This window comes from Schistocerca serialis, chromosome 3 (genome assembly GCF_023864345.2).
Source record: "Schistocerca serialis cubense isolate TAMUIC-IGC-003099 chromosome 3, iqSchSeri2.2, whole genome shotgun sequence".
NCBI classification, from domain to species: Eukaryota; Metazoa; Arthropoda; class Insecta; order Orthoptera; family Acrididae; genus Schistocerca; species Schistocerca serialis.
Window position 1 is genome coordinate 230,560,821 of NC_064640.1, and position 14,772 is coordinate 230,575,592.

At 41.8% G+C, this 14,772-nt stretch overlaps 1 protein-coding gene across 2 annotated transcripts in view; it reads left to right on the forward strand.

Annotated features, from left to right (window-relative positions):
• LOC126469967 (uncharacterized) overlaps positions 1-14,772 on the forward strand; it is a 552,724-nt gene that overhangs the window by 207,177 nt on the left and 330,775 nt on the right. The window lies entirely within an intron of this gene.

A 14,772-nucleotide genomic window follows, 5' to 3' on the forward strand; every position in this document is an offset into this window, starting at 1 on the left:
GGTTCCGACTCTTCGTGACCCCATGAACCAAATCACGCCACTTTTTCCTGTCTTGCACTTTCTCCCGTAGACCTTCCAGGTTGGAACATATTGCTTCTGTGATGCCATCGATCCATCTCATCCTCTGACGTCCTCTTCTTCTAGTTCCTTCGATCTTCCTCAGCATTAATGATTTTTCCAGCGAGGCATGCCTTCGCATACAAACGTCTCAAAAATGAGATCGACAGGAAGTGCAAAATGTCTAAGCAGGCATGGCTAGAGGACAAATGTAAGGATGTAGAGGCTTATCTCACTAGGGGTAAGATAGATACAGCCTACAGGAAAATTAAAGAGACCTTTGGAGAAAAGAGAGCCACTTGTATGAATATCAAGAGCTCAGATGGAAACCCAGTTCTAAGCAAAGAGGGGAAAGCAGAAAGGTGGAAGGAGTATACAAGGGTCTATACAAGGGCGATGTACTTGAGGACAATATTATGGAAATGGAAGAGGATGTAGATAAAAATGAAATGGGAGATACGATACTGCGTGAAGAGTTTGACAGAGCACTGAAAGACCTGAGTCGAAACAAGGCCCCGGGAGTAGACAACATTCCATTAGAACTACTGACGGCCTTGGGAGAGCCAGTCCTGACAATACTCTACCATCTGGTGAGCAAGATGTACGAGACAGGCGAAATACCCTCAGACTTCAAGAAGAATATAATAATTCCAATCCCAAAGAAAGTAGGTGTTGACAGATGTGAAAATTACCGAAAGATCAGTTGAATAAGTCACAGCTGCAAAATACTAACGCGAATTATTTACAGACGAATGGAAAAACTGGTAGAAGCCGACCTCGGGGAAGATCAGTTTGGATTCCATAGAAATGTTGGAACACGTGAGGCAATACTGACCTTACGACTTATCTTAGAAGGAAAATTAAGTAAAGACAAACCTACGTTTCTAGCATTTGTAGACTTAGAGAAAGCTTTTGACAATGTTAACTGGAATACTCTCTTTCAAATTCTAAAGGTGGCAAGGGTAAAATACAGAGAGCGAAAGGCTATTTACAATTTGTACAGAAACCAGATGGCAGTTATAAGAGTCGAGGGACATGAAAGGGAAGCAGTGGTTGGGAAGGGAGTGAGACAGGGTTGTAGCCTTTCCCCGATGTTATTCAATCTGTATATTGAGCAAGCAGTAAAGGAAACAAAAGAAAAATTTGGAGTAGGTATTAAAATCCAGGGAGAAGAAATAAAAACTTTGAGGTTCGCCGATGACATTGTAATTCTGTCAGAGACAGCAAAGGACTTGCAAGAGCAGTTGAACGGAATGGACAGTTTCTTGAAAGGAGGATATAAGATGAACATCAACAAAAGAAAAACGAGGATAATGGAATGTAGTCGAATTAAGTCGGGTGATGCTGAGGGAATTAGATTAGGAACTGAGACACTTAAAGTAGTAAAGGAGTTTTCCTATTTGGGGAGCAAAATAACTGATGATGGTCGAAGTAGAGAGGATATAAAACGTAGACTGGCAATGGCAAAGAAAGCGTTTCTGAAGAAGAGAAATTTGTTAACATCGAGTATAGATTTAAGTGTCAGGATGTCGTTTCTGAAAGTATTTGTACGGAGTGTAGCTGTGGTGTAACCGCCAGACACCACACTTGCTAGGTGGTAGCTTTAAATCGGCCGCGGTCCATTAGTACATGTCGGACCCGCGTGTCGCCACTGTGTGATCGCAGACCGAGCACCACCACAAGGCAGGTCTCGAGATACGGACTAGCACTCGCCCCAGTTGTACGGACGACATTGCTAGCGACTACACTGACGAAGCATCGCTCCTTTGCCGAGCAGATAGTTAGAATAGCCTTCAGCTAAGTCCATGGCTACGACCTAGCAAGGCGCCATTAGCCTTACATAGCAATTGATAATTGTCGTCTAAAGCATGTCTCAACAAGAACGATGTATACAACAAGGATGGATTAAAGTTAAGTATTCCAAAAGCAAAGTACTTTTCTTTATAGCAATTCATTGAGCGTCCTGTTTCAGACTTCAAGATATTCTGCGTGAGCTTATAGCGTGCATATCGGCCCCCTCAAAATAACACTGCGTCGGCACTTCTGTCGACACATCAGTAGCCATGTATGAAAGTGAAACATGGGCAATAAATAGTTTGGACAAGAAGAGAATAGAAGCTTTTGAAATGTGGTGCTACAGAAGAATGTTGAAGATTAGGTGGGTAGATCACGCAACTAATGAGGAGGTATTGAATAGGATCGGGGAGAACAGAAGTTTGTGGCACAACTTGACTAGCAGAAGGGATCGGTTGGTAGGACATGTCCTGAGGCATCAAGGGATCACAAATTTAGCATTGGAGGGCAGTGTGGAGGGTAAAAATCGTAGAGGGAGACCAAGAGATGAATACACTAAGCAGATTCAGGAGGATGTAGGTTGCAGTAGGTACTGGGAGATGAAGGAGCTTGCACAGGATAGATTAGCATGGAGAGCTGCATCAAACCAGTTTCAGGACTGAAGACCACAACAACAACAACATGCCTTCGCATTGTGTGTCCAAAGTAGGTCAACTTTTGTTTTAACATTAGACCTTCCAGGGAGAAATCTGGTTTTATTTGCTCCAATATTGATCTGTTGGTTCTCTTTGCAGTCCATGGAACTCTATGAAGTTTCCCCCAACACCACAATTCGAAGGAGTCAATTCTTCGCCGTTCAGCCTTTCTAATGGTCCAGGCCTCACATCCATACATCACAACTGGAAAGACCATAGCCCTCACAATACGGATCTTTGTTGCTAGTGTTATATCTCTGGACCTTATAACCTTGTCAAGGTTTGACATCGCCTGTCTACCGAGCAACAGGCGTATCCGGATTTCATGGCTGCAGAGATCTGGGAACCGAGGTAACTGATTGTGGTCACTACCTCAATGGTTTCTCCTGCTATATCCCACGAATTGGTAGGTGTAGTTGCCATAATTTTCGTTTTCTTCACATTCAGCCTAAGACTGGCCTTTTCACTTTCGTCTTTCACCTTCAGCAAGAGTGTTCTCAATTCTTCTTCACTTTCTGCCAACAGGATCGTATCATCCGCGTACCTGAGGTTGTTTACATTTATTCCAGCTATTTTAATTCCCGTTTCTCCTTCATCTAGCCTCGCATTCCACATAACATATTCTGCATACAGATTGAATAAGTACGGTGACAGTATGCAGCCTTGCCGGACTCCTTTCTGAATCTTTATCCATTTCGTTGTTCCATACATAGTTCTCACCATGGCTTCTTTGTCAAGGTATAAACTCCGTATCAGATGAATGAGGTGATCTGGTACACCCATGTTTTTCAGTACGTTCCATAATTTGTTGTGATCGACGCAGTCAAAGGCTTTGGCGTAGTCAATACAGCAGAGGTACACATCTCTCTGGAATTCTCTTGCTTTTTCCATAATTCACCGAATGTTAGCAATTTGATCTCTAGTTCCTCTTCCTTTCCTAAATGCATGTTGTTCTTCAGGTAGCTTTGGATCTAGATATTGGCGAAGTCTATTTTGTAAGATTTTCAACATGACGTTGCTAGCATGTGAGATAAGTGTGATTGTTCGGTAATCTGAGCATTGTTCCACCTATACTGTCTACGCACAATAAGTAAAATTGAATCATTTTCTGTCGTTTAGGGTGTTGTAATGTTGATGGGTTTTCTGAACTATCCCAAGAAAACCCATCAACATTACAACACCCTAAACGACAGAAAATAATTCAGTTCTACTTATTGTGCGTAGACAGTATAGGAGGAACAATACGCCATTAAATTTGTAGTGGATTTGAGAGTATACGGGGTGCGAAACGTAACGGACATTGGCGCTACGTGTGGCAGCAACAGTGGCTCTAAACAGGCTAAGTATCGAGTCGAACTGAGCTTGGATGACAGATACAGGTGCGCCATTCCATACTGCTGCAACTCTGTGCCAGAATCCGACTGACTGTGTTGGTTGGCGAGTGGTGGGGTGCCAGTCTCTCGGCAACCTACGGCCGCACGTTTTCGGTGGGCGAGAGAACTGGAGAACGTGCTGACCAGCGTAAAAGTCGAACACCCCGTGTATGAAGGTACGCCAGGAGTGCACAGGCAGCACACGGTCTTGCGTTATCATGTTGAAAGATAATGTCACGGAGACTTCTGAGATAGGGCACCGCCACCGGTCTCAACACATCAGAAATGTAATGCCTGCTATCCACATTACCGGAAATGCTAATCAGAAGTACTAGTGGCACTCCATACCATCATGCAAAGTACTGGACCCGTATGTCGATTATGAATTCAATCTGACTATGTTTGATCTCCTCTAAGGCTTCACATGATTCCTCTGTCGTGTGCTGTACGCAGAACCGAGACAAGTCAGAAAAGACGATATGGTGCCACTGCTGTTTCCACTGTTCTCGTTGGGCGAATAAATGTTGGCGCACTTCTCTCTGCTTCTCCTTCAAAGGAAGCCGCAACAAAGGCCGCCTTGCTGTCAGTCCGTGGTGCTCTAGATATCATCGCACTGTCCGTGTGGAGACTTGTCATACTGTAAACAGGCTGATTTTCTGAAGCAAGATACCTGACATGGTTTTACAACCCTGCGAGTTCGAGTGAACATTGTCTGTACTCTCGGGTGCTAGTCGCGGACGGACAAGTGTAGTGTAGGCAGTCTCCTTAGTTAATGGAGATTAATTGAAGGTTGTGTACCAAAAAAGTGAAAATCATTACTCAGTCACACACTACAGTAATAGTTCATGGAACTGAATAATATAAAGATTCTAAAAGCAGTTAGCTTAAGACAAAAAAATAATCATTAGCTTCCCACAGTACTATAGACGTTGAGTAATATAACAAGCCTGGACAAAATACATAAACATCCAATAATCACTGAAGTAGTGTTCAAATATTTGATTCATATACAGGGTGGTCAAAAACAGTCTGAAACGCTTGTAAGAGTGTTAAAGGATAAGTTCTGCTGACAATTAATTACTAAGAAAAAAATTCGGTAGTTGTGCCGTTTCCGATTTAATTACCATTGACGTACGTCAATGAGGCCGTTCCGCGCGCACATTCAAGCGGCCAGCCAGATACAGTCAGCCAGTTGTTCTCATAGTATAGATAATAGCGCAGGAGAATGTTCGGCCTCTGGCTCGGGTTCCATCCTTATTACCGTCCCATGTCCAATTTATGTATCGCTCTCTTATTCGGCTTTAGCAAACCAAACGATGTACACGTTTGGCAACACCGTCTCTGGCGGGCCTCTTCAACTTGCACGGCAACGGCCTGATTCCCTAAAATCAATGCTAATAAATCGGAAAAGGCCCAAAATCTCGAATTTCTTCTTACAAATTATTTCTCAGCACAACCTACCCTGCAACACTCTTACGAACTTTTCAGACTGTTTCTGACCGACATGTACGGTACTTAATGTAACGGGGTTCACTTTCTAGTTTGTTACACATATTATAGCACTAAAAACACATCAATTAAACAAAGCTTGTTTGACATTATGGAAAGTGCGTGTTAATTGTGTCAATGTGATAATAAGCAGTATTAACCTCAGATTTGTTCTCACTCTGAAACGTCCCCTTTAAAAATTGTGAATGACAGTGCTGGAAAAACTCTTACGTTATTTGATTTTCAAACAGCTGAGCAAAACGGAACGTACTCAGACATTTCTCTCTTTACTTATTCTGATCATCGCTAAACTGACACACAATATTTTTAGCGCAACGCAATCTTTCAATAATCCCTACAAAAGAATGGCCCTGACTAACAATAACCTATACCTTTCATGAATCACTTACTTCACAAAAATCTTTGTTACTCGAACTACTGCAATACAGCGAGCGCCAATACTGCCAGCTAAATAAAAGATTCTAACTGAAGGCACTAACTACTGATAGGCATATTTAGCAAATGAAAGATTTTAATGAAGAACAAACAATGAATTTACCTTAATAATGTTCAGAAGTCATCATATATATATATATATATATATATATAATTTTGTGACATCCAGTTAAACAGATTTCCTTTTTCTGACGGACACACATCCAGATCGTCCTCTCAAAACTCTGGCATCTCTCCCCCCACATCCACCACTGCTGGCGGCTCACCTCCAACTGCACAACGCTACGCACTGTTCACATCCAACTGTCCAACACTACTCAAGCGAAATTCCAACAATGAGTCCAACCAGCCACAGACTGCATACAGCGCAGTCAGCGAATTTCATACAGAGCACTACGTGGCGTTACCAACATAAAAACCTAAACAGCCTACTTACAACTCGAATTTAGTTACTACGTCCACCTACTAATTACAAAAAAAAATGGTTCAAATGGCTCTGAGCACTATGGGACTCAACTGCTGAGGTCATTAGTCCCCTAGAACTTAGAACTAGTTAAACCTAACTAACCTAAGGACATCACAAACATCCATGCCCGAGGCAGGATTCGAACCTGCGACCGTAGCGGTCTTGCGGTTCCAGACTGCAGCGCCTTTAACCGCACGGCCACTTCGGCCGGCTTACTAATTACATCTTGAGAACAATATCGTAACAGTAAACCCTTTTCTACTTCAGATTTCATTGAACGATTTTGAACCGTCCCTAGTGGTTCCACTCTGTACAACAGAACAAAAATTGATGTCACACTACACTTCAATGGGATCAAACCACATTCAATAGGGTTGAACCCCCCGATGTCCTTAGAGAAGGGCTGATTCGTTCAGGGTGTGTCATTAATGTCGTAGATTGTCAAGAACGTCGTTCTGTTGCACATAGCACTTTGAAATGCAGTTTTTCAACAGTAGTGAACGCGCCAACGGAAGCGGTGGTTTCATTGTTGTCCTTTATCCCACCTCCTGACTCTTTTTCGAGTCGATTCAGAGCGGCGATGTGTCTGAAATGTTTTCCTCGGCCACCCATGAGAAAATCGCGGGGTTTCAATTGTTTAAAAGCTGGGCGTCGCGATTGTGGCCTTCACCGCAGAAGCGTCAAGAGAAGGCACGAAATTGGGGGGGGCGGGGGATGGGGGGGGGGGGGGAGTGCGACGATTTTCCCACCTTGTGTCGTGTGACACGTCTACGATGGCGTTGGGCAGAACTGTGGTGAGATTTGGTGCCAATGTGACATCATTAACCCATCTTACACCTTACATGAACTTCTTACCTCTGTCCTTCTTTTCGCATTGTCGACACCTTGACGTTATATAGCCGCCGAGTCCGAGGGTGAGGCCGCAGGGCACCACGCTTTTGTACCGTTACAGAAGAAAGTTTTAGACACATTAGAACCAAATTTCGAACTTCTGCAGCGCAGTGAACGAAAATGACAGGGTTTCAGAAAAGTGACCCTTTACTCTTTTGCACAGTATACTTCATTCTCACGAGCTTTAGGGCTGTTATCACGATGTGCGAGCTAAACTTTCTGCAATTTCTGCCAATTTCATTTCGACCACAGTACGTAAGTACATCTCACCTAATACCTACATCCTTAGATCCAGTTCGTAACAAGATGTACATTGTAGTCTCAATTCCTCCTGCGTTGTGTCCACAGATTAGGTGCATCATCGTGACAACACAACCACAACAGCGTGATTCTCGCAGTTTGTTCGGTGTTGCACATCTTATGCATGGATCGTTCACTTTTTCCATTTTACTTCTTTTTTCACAGTTCAGTATATCTTCTTCTTGTCTTCATGCCAGATTTGTGTTCAGTTTTTGACGGGATATTCACTGGGCCACGTTAGTGCAAAATCTGAGGGGATGCGATGGGGAGTTTCCCTTGTAAGTATTTAGTCGAATTAACAACCTTTTGATTTGTATGATTTATCTTGTAACCGAAATTTAGTGGATTTCTTCTAATACTCAAGCGGATGACTTCACACTTTACACTATTTAGAGTCGATTTTTTGCCAACCATTGTCTGACTGATCTTCTATGCCTCCTCTATTGATCTCAAGCTGTTCGGAAAATTAAACTCTAATCACTATTCCTTTTTCTAAAAAATGACACTTCTTACAGTTAAGATGGCGGGCAGTTGTCTCGCTGAAATATTGTGCGGTTTCTACAATATTATCCGGCGTAATTCCCGGGAACCTATCAAGCAGATGCAGCGCCGGGAAAGCCTCAAACAGTACACATTTCCTATTACTGGTATTACCAGTGTAAATCTGTCGTCATCCAAGTACATTTTATGTCCAAATATTCGACTTACTCGGGCAGCCTGTCTCTAAGAGTCAACTGCATCAAAACTTCTCGTTGTTAAAGTGTCTCTGATACCTGGTCAGAATAATAGCTCCGAAAAGAGCGATACTTCAGTGAACAACACATCGCAGTTTGCAATTGAAAGGTAACAGGTTGCTAGTATTTTCGCACGTTTCCCTGCGTTCATTTTGTCGCAGCTGCCGCAAGAGTTTTACGGTGGTTATGTTGTTCTCGACTCGTTTTATCTGCTAACGAGCTTGCAGTCCTACTTCACCTTTTTAACGGCGTCCTTTTTGCCAAGAGGAGGCGCTGTGGCACGAGTATTTGTCGGCGACGTACGTTTCTATCTCCATTTTTCTCGGAAATCTACGGTGCCAACCTTGGACTTGGGAATGACATCTTTAATGCTTTGCGGCCGGCGCTCTTCGTTAGATGCAGCCCAACAAACCAGTTCGCTCTTTTCCAACATCACTAGTGCATTCGTTGCTTTGTTGCAGAGCACTTATATGTTATCACGTATTGTCTCTATACGTCAAATGAACACTTTCCGAGTGTCGAACCTCTCAAATACTTGCATGGCAGCCCACTTGCTAGGTACGTGTATATCTGTTAACAGGCAAGTGCCAGCGAGCTAGCACAATGTTGATAAACATGTATCCACGGTCTTCTGATCGAGATATTCTGAATCTGGTTTTCGCCTCTTCAAAGTGAACGACGCCCGCTAGTCAATCTACATACATCTGTAAATTATAAGAAATATCTCCTAACTTGGCGAAAAAGACTGTATTCAATTAGAAAAAATGCAGGTATCGGAGAAATAGAGAACAAGTTGCTAATAAGACGACTATGACATTATCTGGACCTTACGTGAGTAGAAATTGCCAGTACATGCTATCGAATTCCATATTCTACATTATACTTCCGTTCACAGCAGTCTCCAACAATACCCAGTGATTCGCTATATTCTTAAATACTCTGACGAAAATGGAAAGTTACACCATCAAGCACTAATCCTATATTTATCAAGTAATTAAATAGAATTATTTTCATGCAGCACACATTTAACACATTTAAAAGCACACTTAAAGTAAAGTGTACATTGGATAACAGGGTGCTAGGTACGCTCGTTACTGCAAGTTTCGGAAACGGCTTGTTTCCAAGTTTAAGTTCTTTACATAGGAAAATGTTGTGGACTGGTTTAGGAGTGCAGAAAGAAAAAAGAAATGTTGTGTTTTAACGTCAGTCGACAGTACAGTCTTCACAGTAAGGGGCGCTAGCTCAGTTTTAAGACTGTGTTTTTGAAGAAAACACCGTCCTTATATTCGTCTGCAGTAATTTAGGGAAGCCGTGAAAAACCAAAATGAGATTGAATGGAAAGGGACTCTGTTAACTATGTCTCCAGTGGCAACTGTTGCACAACCTCTCACATTTGCCAATGTAACGTATCATATAATTTGTCATGAGACAAAGAAATACTCCTGTATCGGAAAAAAATTCTGCGCTAAATCAGCTAGTTGAGTTTCAGTAATTTAATGAGCAAATAGAAGTGACTGTGCTGTTAAATTTGGTAGTATCTAAAAGACCTAGTGTGATGAAAACGGTTTGCGTTCCTTGATCCCAATTTTCGATTAAGATTATCTACAGTGGAGCCCGAATTCAACACAACATATTGGTTATATGAGTTTCTCGAAATATTTTGAAGAAGCGTTACCGAAAAGTGAATACTTTTTCAATTTCGACAAGGACAGGCCGGCCGCTGTGGCCGAGCGGTTCTAGGTACTTCAGTCCGGAACCACGCTGCTGCTACGGTCGCAGGTTCAAATCCTGCCTCGAGCATGGATGTGTGTGATGTCTTTAAGTTAGTTAGGTTTAAGTAGTTCTAAGTCTAGGGGACTGATGACCTCAGATGTTAAGTTCCATAGTGCTTATAGCCATCTGAACCATTTTTGACAAGGACAGGCGTGATTAACTTTTGACCTTGTTGAATGGATCACAGTGGAACTACTGTATAGTAATATAGCTTACTTGAGTCACACCAACATCAGGATGGCCGCATGATCCTGGCAAAGAGTTCATTGTTTTTTCCTTGAGCGACTTCAATAACAGCCTTCCATCGTACGGGGTTCACGTCCTTAACATATGTCTCGCGAAATAACAATAAGAAATCAGAGAAATTAGAGCTAATACTGAGATTTATCAACAATCATTCTTCCCGCGCCTCATTAACGAGTGAAACAGGAAAGACAAAAAATGTAATGGTATCATAAGAACTCTCCATCACACACCGTGAGGTGTCTTGCTGAGTACAGATGTAGATGTCAGGAAGACTGAATGAAATTATAACAAAAAATAAAAAAAATAAACATATTGTACTGGGTGCTAGAAACCTTAATGAATATTTGATGGTACGCATACGAAACAGATTTCGTCGTTTTGACCCTGTTGAGATAGTCGCTTGAAAGCATAACTGAAAAATATTTGCGTAGCTTTTGATGATGGATTCTGACTAGATTATTTTCGGCAGTTTAATCCAGTAGTTACCGATTCAAGAGACCAACAGTCACAGTAAAATTTTACCGCAGTCGTACTTGAAGACCAGAGAAAACATTTATTTATTTATTGCTTATTTAAGATGACCAGGTTAGGGTCTTAAGGCCCTCTCATAAGTCTTATCACTACAAAAAATACAAAAAGTGTTATATAACAATAGTAATAATAGTTTACATTATTAATAAAAATAAATATTGACAATAATAATAATAATAATAATAATAATAATAATAATAATAATAGTAACACTAATAATGTTGTTAAAATAATAGAGTAATTAAGATTGATAGTAATTAGTTATTAAATAACAAACTCAATAATAATAATTTAGATTATTAATAACAAGTAATAATTTGCGATAATAATAATAACAATGGTAACACTATTACTAACAATAATAATAAAATAATGGAGGCAATAATAATGGTATAGACTAGCTCAGCATTGTTGAAGCTTTGTTTGGTATTAAAAAAAAGTGGAAGGGATAATGAAAGAGGAAAGGATTGAAATGAAAGTGAGAATGGTTGCTGGGAAAGAAGAGAATTTCAATAAAGAACTCTGTAGACACGGAGAGAGAAAAGTGGTGAGGGAGGAAGGGCCGATGAGAGTGAGCTGCCAGAAGAGATAGCTGTCTGACAGAATGTGGGCCATTAGCTGTCTTTTGAAGTTTGGAAGGTGTTTAATTTCTCTAAATATTACAGGTATTCCCTCTGATTCACCAGTAAGACGACTGAATGACAAACATGGAATTACGTTTTATATCACAATAAAACAGTCAGTTATGCATAATGACCAATGGCGCTTCATATTCGGATGATAATTATCTATGGTGAATGAACACGACGTTCTTGTACGCGAATTTCTAACTATTGTTAAGGAACGATATGATATTTCCCAAGTGTCGAGAGGTTAAAAAGCTGCTGTCTTCTGAAATTCAGCGGATTTGGTCTGCTTCGTTTGATTATAGTGATTAAGAGCTCCCGAATAAACATAGTATTCTGCGACATGTATATTATCCAAAAACGACAACCGAAGATAAAGAGATTCGGCATCGAAATGCGCCATTGAAACATTTTATTGTAAAAGTGACTCTAGACGTTTAATTGTGGTAGACTACGTGATGCAATGTCTAGTGAAAACCGTAATATTTACAAGTTGTAGCTCTTTCTGTGTGTGTTTATAAACTGAAAGATCGCGGCAGACATGGAGTTCGGCGAGGCGTTTACTTTCAAACGTGAGTAAGTCTGAGCAGATACCACAGGTTTAAGGTAGTTCATTTATTGCTGCTGTCGTCACGTCGTACCTTGCTTCCTGTACTGGTGTACTTTATTTCATAGTGCAAAGTAGCAGTTGTATTGCTACGTTTCACTCATTAGACGCTCGTCTCTGGTGTTAAAATTTCCACTGACAGTTGGTACTACCTCATTCTGACGTTTATGTTGGTGTCATCACACACGAAGAACCAGCTCACACTTGACATGGGTGGAGAAGGAATTTCCTGTCTCCTTGCGGGAGGATACATGTTGGTATTCGCCAAGAGTTATTTACGGAATTCGGGAGAATAGGAACTGGAAGCGATGATGTAATTGAAGCTCTTTGCGGCTCTAAACGCACCGTAATTTTACCAATTCCTACTGGCTAGCAGCCTGATTCCAATACGTGTGGATCCCGTCAGTCATGCTGAAATACATCCTGGGTCGGAGAAGAACGAATAAAGGAGTCAACCGCAGCCTTATGTAGCGAATATAGCGAAAACCCGAACCGACTAAATTTCGGAGATTATTCAGGTATATTTTATGAGCATTGTGTTATAAGGGACGCTTGGACCCCAGTAGATCGTTTCAGAACAATTTCATTTCGTTTAATTTCTTACTCACATTTATCTTAGTAACTGTATTGCACTGAAAATATTTGCACAACAGCGCAGATACATCTGCACAACAGCGTAGATATCGAGACGGCATGCGCTGTAATTATTGTTTGGAAAGACACTTGTTCCATTTACTCACGTTACTTGTTGTTGACAATAGTAATCCACACTTTACTCTTCTCTCTAAAGCTAGAAGTTAGTACTGCTCGGGTCTATCCTGCAGTAGTTTTTCCGGCAGTGTTGTACGTTAGTAGTGATACACGGCCGAATTGATAGGTCTACTGACAATGAGTTGTCCTGTGTACACCTCCTGTATGGGTTCACTGACTGCAGTGGCAAAGCGACACGGCGCTGTGCGGAGTTGTTATCACGACGACTGTAACCACATCACAGTACTTTTGTAACTGTACGTAGCATTTTGTATTGCAGGTTGCGACGGTACGAAACGGTTACTGCTGCATAGTTACCCTTCAAAACAGCAATCCAAACGAGCAAACAAGTTGCGTCTTAACCTGCGGTTACTCGTACTGTAGGTACTGTGGCTATGCAAGGCTCTGTTTAAACAGAATAGCTCGATGTGGTCATAGGGTCGAGCCGCGCACATCTGCTTTCGTGGCCCGCTGCTAATTCGCTGCAGATAATAACCTGTTGCCGTGATCCTGCAGTAACGTAATCTATGCATTGTGTAGAATTGTGAGTTAATAAAATACACAGAAATATAAAATAAAAGGAAAAATTTAATAAACAGGGTTGTACTCTAACGTCTGTGATTGACGAATTCGACAGAGATTTACGTTGAATAATGTTTACTCAAGAAAGGACATCTCAAACAAACGAGAAATGGTTCTACAATATTCAGTTAAATTACACACAGCAAATACCCAGCTCAAAACAGTTCAGAGTTCATCATGATGATTCACAAATTAACAAACACAAAGATTGTAAATAGTCTTCACGGGCTTGCCGCCGGATCACGTTGTGCAAATTCCACAATATTTCCTCGGAGCAACTGTCCGACATCTTCGGGTGGTTCGACCTTGCTCGTGGCTAGGTATGACTGACGGTATCCACACTCCTACGCCCCGGTTTTAGAACGCGCGCTCTGCTTACACGTTTTTTAGAACACGAAGCGTCGGTGTGTGGATACCGTGAGTCGTACCTAGCCACGAGCAAGGTTGAACCACCTGAAGATGTCGGACAGTTGCTCCGAGGAAATATTGTGGAATTTGCGCCATAGGGTGGTGGGGTTTCGGGTTCCGCTGGATAGGTCAGGAGTCCACTACACGCAACAAGCGGCTACACGGGTAGCAGGGGTTGTGTGGCGTGGGCTGGGCGGTTTTTTAGGTTAGATGGCCTTGGGCAAGTACAGAAAGGGCAACAGCCTCAACGGGTGCGGGGCAAAGTCAGGACATGCGGGGACCAAGCAGCAATCGGTATTGTAATTGTCAACTGTCGAAGCTGCGTTGGTAAAGTACCGGAACTTCAAGCGCTGATAGAAAGCACCGAAGCTGAAATCGTTATAGGTACAGAAAGCTGGCTTAAGCCAGAGATAAATTCTGCCGAAATTTTTACAAAGGTACAGACGGTGTTTAGAAAGGATAGATTGCATGCAACCGGTGGTGGAGTGTTCATCGCTGTTAGTAGTAGTTTATCCTGTAGTGAAGTAGAAGTGGATAGTTCCTGTGAATTATTATGGGTGGAGCTTACACTAAACAACCGAACTAGGTTAATAATTGGCTCCTTTTACCGACCTCCCGACTCAGCAGCATTAGTGGCAGAACAACTGAGAGAAAATTTGGAATACATTTCACATAAATTTTCTCAGCATGTTATAGTCTTAGGTGGAGATTTCAATTTACCAGATATAGACTGGGACACTCAGATGTTTAGGACGGGTGGTAGGGACAGAGCATCGAGTGACATTATACTGAGTGCACTATCCGAAAATTACCTCGAGCAATTAAACAGAGAACCGACTCGTGGAGATAACATATTGGACCTACTGATAACAAACAGACCCGAACTTTTCGAATCTGTATGTACAGAACAGGGAATCAGTGATCATAAGGCCGTTGCAGCATCCCTGAATATGGAAGTTAATAGGAATATAAAAAAAGGGAGGAAGGTTTACCTG